This window comes from Falco biarmicus, chromosome 2 (genome assembly GCF_023638135.1).
Source record: "Falco biarmicus isolate bFalBia1 chromosome 2, bFalBia1.pri, whole genome shotgun sequence".
Classification (NCBI taxonomy): Eukaryota; Metazoa; Chordata; class Aves; order Falconiformes; family Falconidae; genus Falco; species Falco biarmicus.
The window spans coordinates 106,290,149-106,307,307 of NC_079289.1; the positions used below are offsets into that span (position 1 = coordinate 106,290,149).

The 17,159-nt window shown below is 37.8% G+C and overlaps 1 long non-coding RNA gene across 1 annotated transcript in view; it reads left to right on the forward strand.

The window, feature by feature from the left end:
* LOC130144747 (uncharacterized) overlaps positions 1-17,159 on the forward strand; it is an 85,642-nt gene that overhangs the window by 2,544 nt on the left and 65,939 nt on the right. The window contains exon 2 of the long non-coding RNA XR_008820231.1: positions 1,864-1,959. This is a non-coding gene — a long non-coding RNA (uncharacterized LOC130144747). The remainder of the gene's footprint in view (positions 1-1,863; positions 1,960-17,159) is intronic.

The window sequence follows — 17,159 nt, forward strand, 5'->3', positions numbered from 1 at the left end:
GTTTAGCTGAACATAAAGCTTTCAAAATATTTCAAAGTATTTCAAATCAGGGCTAGGTACTTTCCCAAGGTAACTTTTAGTCTAAGTCAAATTATTTGCCAAATGACAGAAGAAAATGAATAAACTTGAATGGTTTTGTTTTGTAAGGTACCTAAATCATTGGATAACTTCATGGTATTTAGCCTATGGATTTGTGAATAAATATGTCATTAAATGCTGATGTGTTTCTCCTTACTGCTTTTTGAACACTTTATAGACCAGATTTGACCGATCCTAAAAGATTGTTACTATTTAGTATCACTAATCAATTTTAAAACTAGCCTAGAAGGGGGGAAAGTGGAAATTAAGTTGGAATAGTTGTCCTCTGGGGTGCCTTAAGACTTCCTCTATCTATCTTACCATTCACCAAAGTGATAGTGCCATGTACTTTGATTTCATGAAGTGCTGTTTAAAATCTGAGTTACAGCTGTTAGCTCAGTTCATTTCTCAGCAATGTTTATTTTCATTTTTAGTTTAGTTTTCCCACTCATATCTAAAATTCTTCTGTCATTTGCCCATGAGCCTAGATGATGCAGTCTGAAGCTGCCCTGGTATACAACTGAAAGTAGGAGAAGAAAAGAATTTTGTACATTTACCATGTGCAATGGCTTGCACATGGATAATTTATTAAGTAACTTTGCTAGAGCTCTATCAATTTCATCTCTCATTGGCTTCCAAAAACGGTTTAAGCTACTTAGCTTCTCCTGCCAATTTCCTTGGGACTATAATAGCATTATATTTTTAATGTTGGTTTGTTGTGTTTTTTTATTCTGTAGTTACGGAAAAGAATTCAGTACAGATGCTAAAAACATTTGAGAAGATGTAAGATGTACTAGAGGAGGGAAGGGATTAGAGAAATTTTAAGATTCTTTCATGCCCCTTTAGCAGCATCTGAGGTACCATCCACCCCTAAAGATAACGTGAGTCCAAAGAAGAAGATGAACAGAAGAGAGGGGAGAAGAAAGGAAATGTGCCATCATTCGTTATTCAAGCATCTAAAAATGTTAGTGGTCTGCATAGCTGGGACCAGTGAGGTGCACTGACTTGAACTGCGATACCCCGGTTAGAATGGCACTGTTCCCACCTTCATCGGTACAGCTCTGAAGCCAGCTAATTCAGTGCTAACTCAGGTATTTCTGCATAATGCTGCATTGCACAGTGCAAAATGCCATTGTGGCTGTACGTGCAATGCAGTATGACTGACAGTTACACCAAGTTCTGCCAAGGAGGACCAAAGTAATTTAATTTCCTTCTATTATAATCCATTTAGATGTAACATATAGCAGAAGTAGCTTTTAAAAAAAATGAACAAACCATTTTAGATAAACAGGGTTTCTTAAAGGCCACGGGATATTTATTATATATTAGCACAGAAATTTTAAATTCACAGATTTTTAAAGCATTCTTAAACTGTGATATCTGGTATCTACTAAAATAACATGATTTTCCCTCCCCTTAAAATCCCATTAAAGCTATTCCTAAGCAAAATCTTCATGTCTACAAACTGAATTTATTAATATTTCTTGGGTTTGGATCACATTAATTGGTAGAATGAAACTCTGTATATGTTAATTCAGCCTGATTCTCCAACCAGATGTAAAATACTAACACTGAAGTGAGCAGCAGTTCTGTCAGTAAGTCATGTTTTGAATTGCCAAGATGAACTTTTTGAAAACTTTAAAGCTTTATTAGGAAAACATATTCAAGGCAAAGAGGTAACTGAAAACAAATATTGTTAGAAAATTCATCTTTCTGAGTAAAAATAGTGGTTCACTGGAGTTCACAGCTGAGTCAAATTCCTAGCCACTTCCTCTGTCCTCTCAGGGGAAGCAGCAAGTGCACAGCAATATCCTCTGAAGACGTGTGCCCAGCTTCGAAGTCCATGTGGCCTCTACTGGAGGAGATAAGCTATATCTTTGGGTGAGCGCAAGCATCTGCATACCTCTACTTGATTTGTCTCAATGAGAGCTTTAATCCTGGTTATTGGCATTCATCAAATACCATGTAGCAAATTTGTGACAGTAGAAATATTAAGAATAATATTGTTCTTTCACTGTGATACCCTGTTTTCCCTGTGTACCAGAGATGATGACAGGACTTCATTTGGATGTTAGGGTCTGTACCTATTACAGACACCAGCAGCTTTCTGTAAGCCTTGCTACTGTACCCTGCATGAAAGATGCACTGCACATTTCCTTTTTGCTATGACCTTTGTGATTGTCCAATCTTATTTTGTGCTCATATATTTTATCAAAATCTTTGCAGTCTGGAATTTTCTGTAGACTTTCTGGACAGCAGGTTTGTTCTTGAATGTCATGAGATTCACTCATTAAGTTTTCAGACCTTGTTTTTCTGCTTACTATTAAGTACTATTGTGACAACTGAGTTGGACAGGTATGCTAGAGGGTTGATCCAGTGCTTTTGTGAATCAGTAACAATGTGGGAGTGAGTACAGATCTTATCTTGTACTTCAGTCAAGTTGTTATTTACCCCTAAAAATTTTATCTGTTTCTTAAAGCATGACTACTAGGCTGATGCACCCATTCTTTCCTTCTCAGCTGCTTTCTAGCATTTAAAAAAAACAAACAACCCACGATTCAAAGAAGGCGTGGTAACCAATAGACTGATGACTATAAGGTCTGCTCAGCAGTAGCAGTTGTCTGACAGTCTCAGGATCCTTCCTTTCTCTGTGGAACCTGAGCTGTGGGTTGTGTTTTGCCGTTTCTTCTTACCGTTAGAGGTATTTGTGCCTATCAACAGAAAAGGTTCGTCTAGGCTGTCGGAGACAAAGTGAGAATAGTATATTATTTTTGAGGACATAGTGATGTTCCCTTTTCAGCACTTTATTGAAATGTATTTCTCAGTTTTTCACCACTCTACCAATGCTTATTCTTTACCAATCCTCTGCTCCTTACCCTGTTTTCCTAATTTGATAATCCTGTGAGTGTTACAGCGATTATCCTGCAATGTTAACATGTCTTGGCCCTCTTCTTTCAGCACTAGGTTTCCCCTAACTCTGCTGCAGCTCATTCTTCCTCCTCCTGCTAAGTCTGAATCATCTTCTGTAAACCCTGTAATACTGTGAAAGCAACTTTGTAGTGCAGCTTAGTCCTGATCTCCTGCTAACTGCAATGATACGGCCACATGCAGAACCTTCTTATTCCCTGCCACACCTGTCTTTTTCATCTCGATTCACCAATAAGCCCATTTGCCTTCTCAGGTTTAGCTGTCTTCTAATGCTGAGACATGGCATCTACATGTCAGCTGAAGAGGTGATAGTACTAGGCAGCTGTGAAAGGTTGGGGTGTCTTCTCCTTCTCTGGGAAGGACTTAATGTTTCTTAAGCAGAACAAGGAGTCCTGCCTGTCAGTGTTTTCTTTCGTCATAGTCTCAACTTTTCAATGCACTAAGCTGTAATGCAAATCGATGTTTGAAAAGAAGAAAAAAAATCCCCAAACCCACCTTTGTTTTACAACCTTTTTCTGTTTCCTAATATGTTCTGATCAAATCATGCAATTTGTTAGCAAGAACTCTCACCAAGCTTACATCTTTGTGTTACAAAGTTTGTAGAGCATCTGCTTCTCTCTCTTCCAAGCAGAGGAAAGAGGCAATGTTGATGCTGGCAACATTACTCAAAGTCTACATCATACAAATAGCTGTTTGAGTCTTTTCCTCCTGGCCTGGATAGGTCGGCTTGCATCCCATAGCCAGCCTACCTAATGACTAAGGACTTCCCATCCAGTGGCTTAGATCTTTAATTCCTCTGTAAGAGAAGGAATCATCCTAATTCTCAGGCTTCAGTACGAGGAGGATTAACAGCTAGGTGCTCCTGCCTTTGCTACCTTTGTCTTCTCCTTCGTTCCCACACAAAAACATGTTTCCTGCATGAAACCTTCACAGTCCTTCACAGCTCAGGCTTTGTTCTAGCCAGAAATCCTGCAAATCAAAGGCTCCCAAAAGCTGCCCCTTGCTGGAAGCAGCAGGGGTGGTAAGTGGTGGTGTTCCTCTAAAATTTCAAATTTCTGGCCTCCTGTCTTTTTGGTTCAGCTGCTGGCAACTGAATCCCAGGGCAGCTGGATCTCAGCCCTGTGCCTGAGCAGCCAGTGTTCCAGACTTGTGTACATTTGCACTTTTTGTGTATGGATACAGTTTAAAAGTAAAAGCTTTCTGTAACAAAGATGGGTTGCTTTTATAAGTATAAATTTGGGAAGAGGAATGGTGTGGTGGGGAACGTGTTCATCTGGTAGCTAGCTGTAAATAAGGCAAAATCTGCAAAAGCATGGACTTGTTACATCAAGCACACCTAACCTTTAGTATACCAATTAAGAAAAATGCTTGGTATTTACACAGTAAGATGATAGACTTATATTTGTATCCTACATTGCTATACCTACATTGTTCCCTGCTTTGTTTACTGGCCTTTTAGCATTTAATTTGAAAGACTAGACAGAATGGGTCATTGACATGATCTAGTTCTTTGACTGGAATCAAATGAACTGTGATGCTGAAGCTCTGGAATAAGCTAAACCAAATGTCATATTGCTATTCTGATGCTGCTATTGTAACCTAACAAGTAGCACTAAACCAGCAATCTCCATGGATTTGTACTCTTGAACAAACGGTGGTGTTTTCCAGATGCAAAGGCTGTTAAGGCTACCTACACCTTGAGGAATTGCTTCTCTAGTAAGGGGTAGCTTCATCATAGATCTCCCTTCAATAAGGAGAACTACCATGGTCTCAAAACATTCCGTAATTCAGATGGTGGTAATAGGGTGTCAGCAACTCCTCACGGTTTCGTGATTCTGATTCCTGGAGAACTGAGATTAATTCACTTGCAGATGTCAACCGTTGCTAATTCAGCGATAAGGTGGCTGATTCAGCAGGAAACAGAATTAATCAACTTCCAGACACATACTGGTATCTCTTTTCATGAGTTAAGCTATTTGTGATCCTCCTTACCTTGCAGAAGCAGGAACGCCAGTTTTAACTACTGTTCTTGCATTCCCAATGAGGTCTAATCAACGTTAGGGATGCCAGGAACTCTAAAGGCTTGGCTCTAACGCTTCTGTCTAAAACTGAGCTTTGGCAACTGATACCATCTGAACATGCTACTGATCCTAAATTGTGCTGTTTTCCTCCTTTCCTTTCATGCCTTTCTCCCAGCAACTTCCTGAAGAGAACCCCTCGGGGAGGGGCAAAGTCAATCCACACACAAAATACCCTGCAGCAGCTAGTTTAATGGATACAAAGCATGAAATACAAATTCATCCTCTCTAGAAAGTCTAATTAGTAGATTTTACTTTGTCTTTAAAGAGAAGACTGCATAACCTCATGTGACTACATTGCTGAATTAAAGCTTCAGTTGTTTTAAGGGTGAGAAGTTTTGTTCAAGGAGGAAGGAAAGACAACTGCTGCCAACTGCTGCCATGTGCAGCACAAAAAAGAAATCTAAACATTTAAGAAATAAGAATTCCTATATGAAAACTTTGATAAGCAAATCCCTGACAAAAACTGTATAGCTTTATAGAAGGAAATAGGTGTTGATTCTGTTCCTAGAGAACATTTGGCAAAGGCTATTTTTATTGCAATAGGATAGGCTACCCAGGATACTACTACAAAAACAAAAATATCTGGGGGATTTTGTCTTAGCTAAACCTAAACAAAAACAAATACTGGCATGCCATGAATGCTGAATACACTTCCTACAATGAAAGCTCTATGTAATAAGCTTATAGAATACGTATTCTGATTTTAAATATCTGGAATACCTTAACGATATCTGCTTGTTAAAGTGATTCTTGTCAAATGCTATATTGCACAAGCTGACCCATGGCTTCATGAGTTTCCAAACTTGGGATGCTTCAGGTCTCTAAGGTTAAATGTCAAATGACAGGCTGTATCTACGAGGGGATGGGATGGAAAATGTGTCATGTCCTCTTCGAGGAACTCACTGCAGAAAACTGATTTGAATGTTTATTGTTCCTTTTGCAGACACCTGGCCATTCTTCTGCATGTGGTGTAAACTCTTATGTTTAGTTTTGTGAACACGCTGTAGAACAACTCAGCTATTAGGGAATGTATATAATAAAACTGGAGAGTTAGTATTACTGGTAAAGCTTCCACTGTATGGCTAGTCCACAGGTGAAATAATTAAGTATTACTCTTAACCTTTCCAGATCATCTTCCTAAATGAAGGCCACTTCAGTAAGTTTCTGAGTGTGTTTGGATTCTCTTCTTTCCCAAAATCGTGCTAACACTTTGGTGAAATAATTATACTACTTAAGTAACAATAAAAGTTAGTTACTTTTCATAGCTCCATGAAATAAAACTAAATAAGCAATTATATTAAAATAGAACAAAAAAGGCTAAAAGTTACTATAGAATCAGTCTTTGACATTTCTTAGCTTCATACAAATTAGCAATTTGCAAGCATCAGGCTAGTAGAACTGCTCATGAGAATTGAAATTATACCCAAAAGCAGCAACAGAAAACCTTTTCATTCATCTTTGAAAGATCACATTGTGGACAAAACCTTTGGGATTTTTTGAGTTGTTTAATCATGATTGCTTCAGTAGGAGAAAAAGCTTGGAAAATTATTTTTTTTAGCACTTTGTTTCAGGGAGACCCAAGCTGCATCAAGAATTAGAGAATATGTATTATATAAACATATATATATGTAAAAATATACTAATATATGTAATGTTTTAGTATATATTCTATTTGTGTATGTATGAGTATAATATTCCCCACTTTCCAAGTAGAATGATGATAGCTACAAAATAATGAAGTGCTGTAAGCATGAGTTTATCTGTTTCAAACCACTGCAAAACCCTGCTAATTCCTGTGTTCTATATAAGCTGCCTCAGTAATAAAACTGAAAAAAATATTTGATTATATCATTTGGGGCATCCATCTTTTTGCTTGAATTTAGAGAGTTTATAGACATAACTGATGCAATTGGGAATGTTAGATTGCTGTGTCTTCCTAGATTGACTTTAGCCAAGTGACTAATGATAGATAGTTGTGCCTTTTAAAAGTGGATTAAGTTGGGTTTGGGGGGGGAACTGAAAATTTAACACACATGTAACTAAGCAAGTTATTAAATGATCAAGAGTGTGCCTGTCTGGGGTCAGGGGATGGTGACAACAAAGTGCCTTTGTACTTATAAAAGCATAACTACTACTTTCTTTTTCCTAGCTTTTATCATTTTCCCCAAAATACAAATATCAGGCTATTTTCCTCTTCTTTTCTATGTAGATTCTCCTTTTTCTTCCTAGATTTTTACACGAGACCAGCCCGTTCTCCTGTCTTCCACTGAAGCTGAGCAATCCCACTCCTGACAGAACCATGTGGTTTTGTCCAGAGAATTCCTGATTTTTCCTTTCTGTCATATATCTTGCTTAAACATTTAGTATTTTTCAAGTTAGGACTAAATTTCCCACTCGTAAATGTACTTTAATACATCATAATCTCTCACTAGTTGAATCCTTTCCTTTGGATATTGCTTTATCTCCATTTTAACCACCTTCATTTTCCCAACCTCTATTCCACTGATATGCTGTAGGCATATCTCTACATATGGTCCTCTTTTCTCTCTTCTTTTAGAAAAACACTGACAATATAAAGTTATTTTGCTGAAGATGAAAGAAAAAAATGTCGCATATACAAGGTACATGTTTCTGGACTATGAGCAGGGAGCAAAATTGGTTGAAACATTAAATGGAAAATATCTTAGTGTTTGTGGCTGTTCCAGCTGCCTAATATCAAAAACTTGAGAGCATTTCTTAGTAAGACGGACTAAAGGATTGCAGCCAAGTGGCTGCACAGGAACTGTCCTGGAAGTCGTGGTCTTAGCTGGCAGAATTGGCTACAGGTTTGTTGTGGTACTGAATTTGCTCAGGAAATAATTGGTTTTGCCTAATTGTTAAAAGCATCAGAAAAAGGCGTGAGTTAAATTACATATACAGTAAGGTACTGTATTTCAAACATTTTCCTAAGCATATTGGGGAAAGTAAAATAACAGCAAGGTATCTTAGAGAACTTGCAAATGTTTAAAAATAGTGCTGTAGGAAGGTCTGAGCAGAAATTAAATTTTAATTTAAATGTTGTTTTTCTTGTCTCTCCTTAACTGTTAGTTCCCAGTTGTCTAGTCATATCAAGATTGTCCCCATCTTGAAAGCACAGAAGCTAGAAACGAGTGGTTCAGCTGTCTGTTATAGGAACTGTATTTCAAAAGTTTTCAGTATCTGAGCATATTAAAGGTAGTTTTGCTGATCCAAATGTTATAAACAAAACTGAAATATCTCAAAGACCCCTATTCTGATTTCATCTGTGTTGCAGGCCTTGCCCTGCTTGCCCTAAGGCCCATGAGAGACTTACTGCTGATTTGAATGACTCAAGACCTGGGAATCCTCTTTCTACAAATAATACAAACTCAGTGTTTCTTCAGGGACTTTATTAATCTCGATTGACATGATGTCACTGAACTGTTCCCAAAGATCTAAGATATGTTCTCAGGCTGCCAGGACCCCACAGAGCCATATCTGAGATTGTCCTGAGCCATGTGATCTGTCCAAAATTGCTGGTAATCTTGCAGGGAAGCCGGGACTTAATTATGTGTTCTGCTTTAATTTGGGCTTATTATGTGGGAGATGTGAAGTATTAAAAGTCTTATTCTACAAATATCTTTGCTGGTGCTCCCCCAGTGTGAATGCACATTGCATGTTTGGGTAGCTGACATGCCCAAGGTCCTGGGGAATGGAAGGAAGCCTGGAAAACGATGGATTCCTCTGCAGTGAATGTGAATAAATTCATGGCACAAATTTTAATTTTTTTAAAAGTAATAATTTTAAAAGCACTACTGGTGGAAATTGGGCAAAACTGTTGCCCTACTATTACTTCCTAGAGAGTCCTACACTGCCATCTTCTGGGGGTATGAAGGGACAAGAACTAAAACAGTGAGGAAAGCACTGAGGAGCTGGAGAGCGCACTGTTTCCAAAGGCTGAAAAAGCTCCTCACTGACTTCTTAAACCAGTTTGCAAATTTCAGGAAAGAAGAGGACTACTGAACTCCATTTTGCATCTTTTTGACCTCTGAATAACCTGTACACTTACCTTTCTGATGACTGAGTACTCTGTTTCAGATTTTTCATCTGACTGTGGTATATGGATAAATAACCAAGAGGGTCTACTTGCATATTCAGGCCCTGACTAATAAAATATCATCATAGTTATGATAGAAGCTGGACAAAGTAACTTTGGAAGAGTTCTTAATGTTTGGTTAAAAATCTATTTGAGTTACACATTTGAGAAGTTTCACTTCTGTTTTATAAAAAAAAAAAAAGAAAATTTATTTTATAGAAACAAATCTTAGTTGGAAACTTCAGTCTGTGGAGGCATATTGGTTCAAATCCCCTACAAAGTAAATTGAGAGGAAACTATTATGTAGAGAATCTCTTTTGGTAAAATCAATTTTTACCTAATAATTCTAATTGCAATGAATCTGGAAGCCGATTGTCGTTTGAGATTCGCATTTGAGAACAGCAGATACTTAGGTTTTGTTTCGTATTTCTTCATTCTGTGGTATTAAATGAAATTACTCTTGTCATGTTACTACTTTCACATTAATACTTTCCACTTTATGACAAACCAGGTATTCCACATTAAAGCTTTGTACAGTTCGAGTCAAGGCTTCAGAGAATCCTAAAAACACAAGAAGTTTGCCAAACTGCATTTAACAAACAAACAAAAAAACCCCCAAAACCAAAACAACATAAAAAAAACCAAACCCCAAACCTGTTGTGATAGTGTGTCAAAATAAACCTTTGCAGTTTAGCATACTTTCTTCAAGCGGTGGACTTTTCACCCTGTTATGAGATCACATATTGTCCATATTCCATAATTTATATTTCATCGAGTTTTCAGATTTCAAACCTACTTGCTTATCCATGAAAATCAGTATAATTTCTGTATCCATTTATTAAGTTGTGATGGAAAGGACATGAGTCATCATTGGCTAACTTCACTTTGTTCAATACAGAATCAACTCAATAGCCTCTGAAGCTCTTGTAACATTTAGATATACACCACTACCGTGGCAACAACTTCTCCTTTAATAGTGATAGACAGATAGAAATATGTCTTACCACTTCCAATGTTATTAATGTTTCAGTCATTTCTAGCTATAGAGTTCTTCAAGTGTGCAATAGGTGTGCTTTCAAGTGTCATCACTACAGATGCAAGGTACAAAACAAAAGTGGCAAAGGAACATAAATGTTGATTTACTTCAAGGCTTTGTTTTTCTGTATTTGTAACCAAAAATACGACTGTGTTTATCCTTCCCCAAATGTCACCCTGATATCATCTTCAAGTGTTTGTTTAGTGGAAAAAAAAAAATATATTTGCAAGGACAATGACAAGGTCTGATTAAGGGTAAGTATGATCACATATAGCAATAATAAATAGCAAAGTAAGCAATTGTAACTTTGTAAGATCTAGAAAAGTGTTTCCCAAGCTTCTCGCTGAAGCTCTAGAGCTCTAGTTATCTTTACCTCTGTAACTGACTGAAATGGTTCTCTGAACTCATTAAGTCCACTTGTTGAAGGATCACCCTATTGAATCATCCTTAAAGATGCCTTGGATGCCACATTCATAATTTTTGTACTGCTTACGTACCTTAGGTACCCTTTTGATTCACTGATAAACTTGAGAAGCTCAGTAAGGCTGTTGTAATAGAAAGGACTTAAGTCATAACTGGCAGACTTTTAGGGCGTAGAGAGATTTTAGTGAGAGAAAACCCTTCAGCACTGATCTAGGTAATAAATTTAGCCATCAGAAATAAATTTTAGGTGTTCTAGTAAGTTCTTTATGGAAGTTGTTTGTGTTTGTGCATTAAAAAGGCCTGAGGTTTTCTTCTTCTTCATTTGAGGAACAGACCAGATAAAAATGCAATATTAAAAGTAAGCTGGGCAAGATAAACCCAAAACCCCAGTTTTGCAATCTGTAAGTGCAACTGTCAAGTTACTTCAGTTGTGGATGCCGAGAACTGTTTACTAAACAGCAAACAAGCTGTTAAAGAGGTCTCCAGATAAATACACTTTCACATGCCTTTTTATGAACTGTGGATTGAGGCAAGGGAATTGGATAAAAACTGTCTCAAGTCTTGTACAAAGGACCACGCTGAAGGCTAGACACAAAGTGGCATGAAACTAGTGGAAATGCTGCCAGTCATTTCCCTGGGCTCAGATCCATTCTGTAGCTATTTAACCTCATCTGCACTCGTTGGCATAACACTGATACTTGCAGCCAGGCAGGTGAAACCTCATCTAATCAGGGAGAACTGTGTTGTGACAACCTCACCCAGGACCACACACTGCACTGACTGGCATTACTGGGGTAACTCCTCACCTGCTATCTTGCCCTTTTGCAATATGCAAGCATTCATCCCCATAACTATTGGGAATTATAGCATGTGGATGGCATCTTTGAAAATTATACCATAATGAGTATTCTGCTTTTTAAAACATACTTCCTGAATAGTATTATGTGAACAGTAATTAATTCTGGTAGGCTCAAAACAGGATTATGAAACTACCGGCTAGTCTATCTAATCAATTTATTGCATCAAAACACCAAATAAAGAAACAGAAATGGGGAAAAAATACTCTGTCCACAAACTAGGTTTTCTTGTGCTGTGAATAAAAATATCAATCCCCTGAGGAGGAAGAGAATTGTGCTGCAAGTCTGCTGTAGCATCCATGGTACCAAAGCTAATATAATAATCATTACTCACGTCATCTTTGTGAAATAAAGAAAGAGAACAAAAGTTAACTGAATGATCACAAAAAGTGCTTGAGTTAGGGAGGATGCTTTTCTGGAAAGCTGACTTCTCTCCATACACTGGATTTAATCTTGACAATTTGAAACAGACTTGATCAGAAAGGAGAATTTTCCCCCTGTAGGAATAGTCTAATTTTTCTACCTGGAAGACCTAAAATGAAATGTGAATGAGAAGATTCAAGACCAATAATTACAATAAGGGCATTGTAAATGTATAAATACAGAGGTTTGTTTTCATTTTGGATCTGATCAATAATACCTTACTTCTAGTTCATAATGAAAGTGGAGTATTGAACCTGCAATTGAACACTGCAGTGGATTCACCTACTAAGAGAATCAAAACAAGTGAGCGTTTTCCTCCCAAGAGTGAATGACCACTTCTAAGCCTCTCCTCTTGACAGTGGCCAAATTCAGGGGACAACGTTATGACAAAAATGAAACACAAAGGAGACAGTTGCAGTATGGTGGGAAGGGACATATCCTGTAAGAAACTTAAATTACTTTAGGATTGAGAGTTAGTGTATGTAGCCCTTTTCTGAAAAACATTTAGCCTTAGGTTTGTTTCTAAAGGAACACAGTCTGGAATTTGGGCGTTGAAATGAGGATTAGGAAAGTGCACTCTTCAGTCTGTCTCTCTCCTCAGAAATCTGTGCTCCAGCACTCTAAAAGCATCCCAGCCTGCTGGGCAGAATGCCCTGTGGCTGATGCTGGGTCAGACTATTCTTCATGTTTCCCTCGTGCAACTACACCCTGGAACTGCAGCATACTGCTGAGGTCCTGAGTGTCTTACACATCTGTGTTGTGCTCAGCAGAGAGATTTGCCTTTCTGTTGTCTTTCTTGTTTCAAATTTGCCTAATGTCCAAAGTATGTATTTCATTTCAGGCCACCATAATTACTGAAAATCTGACACTAATTAGTTCCTATTTCGATTATCCCCTCCTGTCACTATTTCTCTCTATTACCCTTTACCCTCCTCACTTGCTTATCTCTGCATGTTTTCTTCTCTGAAGTTCACTCACGAAGTGCCAGCTCACAAAGCTGAGTGTTATTACTTGCATTTAAGGTCAGAATCCAGGAACAGTTGTCAAGATGGGTGTCAAATATTTTGTCAAATATCTGTGTGGCTATTTCAAAGTTTGAACATCTTGTACCCACTAAGGAAGGCTATTTCCCTAAGTCGGCTGGGCTGCTGGTGATCTGTAAGCTGGTGTCAATGGGTGGAAGCTTTGAGGCAGTGTGTGCAATCATAGTAAGTCTGCAGCACTGCCTAAGTCGTATTTGGTTCTGATTGCTAATCAAAGCCTAACCTTAGTAATACCTAAACCTCTTCTATTCTGATGTGAAAGCATATAAAGTGAGTTCATATGGGATCAAATAATTTGAAACATGTAACCATAATAACAGTATGTTAGCATTCAGAAGACCAGATGCAGCTTTCAGCCCTGTTTCAGTTGTCAGTCTTGTTCTAACAATAATTAAGTGAAAAGCTGATAAGACAGGGTAGTTTAGTCACCAAAGCTGAGCTTTGAGATGGGCTTCATTTCTAGCTTTTCCAGCATCCTGGAATGTATCTGGCAGTGCTTCAGATCCCAGTCGGTAAAATAAGGTTAACAGTACTGATTTTATATGTTACCTATGTTTTCTTTTTAAAGTAGTCTGCTACTTGAGACGGGCATGATTTCCTTCTGGATCGCACTAGCGAAGGTGGTAACCATAATGATCAGAGATTCTGGGCAACTGGGCAGCACAAAAAATAATGCTGAGCACAAAGTATTCCAGCAAAGAGCTGATGAGTATCTGCTTGCATAGAAACTCTGAGGATCTTTTTGCTTCTTTTTTATCGCTGGTGACTTGTATTGTCTTTGCTAGGGCATTGTGTTCCACTGTCTTACTCAAAGCAGAACTTTAGATTAGAATTCTCTCTTTTGATAAATTTAATCTGCAAGTTAATCATCCTCCTTTCTCCTGAAAGAGAAAAATGTCAGTTTTCTTCTGCCATTTGTGTTGGCTGGTATTTAGTCTTCTGACCTGTGTCACTGGGACACCATCAGGTGCTTGGAAATCTTGGCAACCTCTTCACTGCTAGATAAGGCAGTAAAAACAGTTCTGGTTTTATATTGTCTTCAATATTCAAAAATCTCTAATATTTACAGTATTCATAAGTTAGCCGCTCAGTATTCACATAACTATAGTCACTTCCCTACCTCAGCTCTTACCATAATGCTAACCATTGTAATTAATTTCATGTTTTTTTAAAAAAGATTTGCATACTGTACTTACAGACCTCGTGCAGCATGCCATTTGCACAAATAAACTGAGTGTAAAAAAATTAAGTGCTCAGAAGAACTAGAAATGGTAACAGCATAAAGTAAGTTCTGTACTGGAAGAGGTACTGTGTTAAATGCTCTATAAAAAACTTTGAACTTTCATTGTCAGACTACACAAAGTGTTAATAAGAATTTGTCAAAAAAGTGATTGGTGCAAAAGACCTGATTTTGTTTTATCTAAGTGTTCATTTATCTAAGTGCATATTTAAAGGGAGCAAGTACTGCAAGGTGTGTGGTTTCCTTTTGGGATTATCTTTGTAACAAACCAGAGGAGAATGGTTTACATCTGGTTGGTTGTCAGTTCTTACTTTCTTATGTGCTGTTTCCAAAATTTTGAAGGTTTTGGGGTTTTTTATTTTATTTTGACACACAGTTACAGCTGTGAAAATGCATTCCATGATATATTTGGTTTTATACGTGTAATCTCCTCATCTCTCACACCTTCTATAGAATTACACAGGTTGAAAACCCACCAGGGACAAGACTAGTCCCAGTTGAACCGCAGTGAAATTAGGCCATCACAGACCTTGCTTCTACTGGAGAATAAATGAGCTGGGGAAAAAAAAGAGTAGCTTGGCTTTCAGATTTACAGATGCTCTGAAAGAACTGGTAGTAATAAAATCCAAACAAAACGCCATTTTGCATGTGAACTGAGCAAATTTGGTCTGAAAGTTACTGATACGCAGTACACCCAGAAGTCTGAAATCAGTGTGGTGTGGCCTGTCTGAGGGCAACTATTTGCAACACCCAAGTTTTGTATACCATTCGTTATGTACCATTTTGAAGAAAACTCTAAGAGGTTCTATATGAAAATTAATAGAAAATGCCTGCCTGCCAATGGAAATAAATTGAGGTGAATCTGCCTGATCATAACAATATTTCAGAAATATATATGTATATGTATCAATATACCTATTGATCTGCATTTTTTAATGCACTTGTAATGCCTGCTACAGATGGTATTGTGTTCTCATGGACAACTTGATGGTTCTGTTAAAATTTTTGACAGCAGTCAGCCTGAAGGTTGTCTAACCAACCGCTCAGCCCACACACTGAGAGTTAAGTCCACCAAATGGATCCCTTTGCTATCTGGGTTTGTTAATTTACCAGCAAAACATTTGAAAAAAAATACATTTAAACCTTCCTGCCAACTGCATTAGATAGTCTAAGAATTGCTCTGTTAAGGTAAGGTTCTGGCCTGAATGCAGATCATTCTGGTTTATGGTGGCCCATCCAGATAAATAGGAGAGGATGATCTGTGGGTATCTATTTTACTTCTGCAGCTACCTTCCAGATAATTATTTTATGTGACCGTACCGTTTCAGTAAGTCTGAGGCTATTAGGAGTTAGAGGTCTTCATTACAGATCTTCTGTGGATGCTCCACTAAATATACAGATTTTTTTTCTTTAATTTTGAAGGAAAAATAGATAAAATGTATTTCCCATTTAATTCAAAGGAGCAATTCTATAGGGATGAGGTTAAAACCAGCTAAGCCATCTTAAGATATTTAAAACCTGACATTTATGACAGCATAAAAGCACACTTTTATTGGCTTACTACAGAATTTACAGTTACAGTTAAGAACATTACCTTACAGTGTGTTTCAAAGAATATTATCTGTACCACAGTACCTTAACTGGTAAATAGTTTGCTTGATGTATGTACATTACTTTGTTGACTTGCACTTTACTCCATGATAGATTTCACAGAATCATAGAATGGTTTGGGTTAGAGGGGACCTTAAAGACCATCCAGTTCCAACCCCTCTGCCATGGGCAGGGACACCTACCACTAGACCAGGTTGCTCAAAGCCCCGTCCAGCCTGGCCTTGAACACTTCTAGGAAGAAGCGTGCACAACTTCTCTGGGCAAGCTGTGCTAGTGTCTTGCCACCCTCACAGTAACCTAATACCTAATCTGCATCTAAACTCTTTAGCTTAAAACCATTACCCCTTGTCCTATCACTTATAGAAAGGGTACAGTGACACTGAAAGTAATAAATATAAGATTTCAAATGAAAAAAAAAAAAGAAAAAAACATTTTTATTGGCACAGTAGAGAGAGAAAGAAAAAACAGTGTATAAAATCTTGGCATAAGGAGTCTACACTTGTGAAATGAGGCCAAATCAGTGAGGAAAACCAGTTAAAACAGAGCTTCAGCATGCTGTTCATTTTCCAATAGTTTAAAAACAGAGAAAGACTGAAGGCTTAGTTGTGAATTTTTCACTGAAGTACAAGCAGTGGTATATTTTATTGCATTATGGAAAATGGAAGGAGTTTCCTCGTTCCAAAAATAACCCACTGCACTATTTGCCACAGTTCAATATTACTCTGTGTGCTGCTCAGAGGCGTACTATGGATGTGCAGTTCACTATAAGGGTTCATCATGTTGTGTAGGACTGAAAAAAAAGGCAATATCAGTGGTTTTTAGTGATAACTTTCACACAGCACATACCCTGAATGGGTTGCAATTAGATTTGTTCAGATAACTTGACAGAGAGACAGAGGTCAGGTCCTTCTTGTATGCATAACAAAAAGCTTAAGGGCTGTTTTGCACTGAGGAGGTGCCAGTTCTTTCCACACCACATGACATGCACAAGCACTTGCAAAGCAGATAACTGTTCATTAATATCTCAGAAAAGGTGATAGCCAGTTATAACTTATTTGTGATGCTGGAAACCCCAAGATGGTATGGTATCAGATGGACGTATGGTCAAGGCACAGCATGCTGCACATATCCCAGTTACAGTTCACCAGCTCTAAAATCGCTGGTATTCATATGGAGTCTGGGTCAAAGTACAGATTTCTCAGTCAATGATAGGAGTCAGTTCTGGAATATGGACTTAGCTTTGAGGAGTCCCTTGGATAATGCATTCTAATATTCTTATCTTGTTAAGAAAGCTGCAGTTCCTGAACAGGTGCATAAAATATTTCAACAGAACATGACAAGGTACT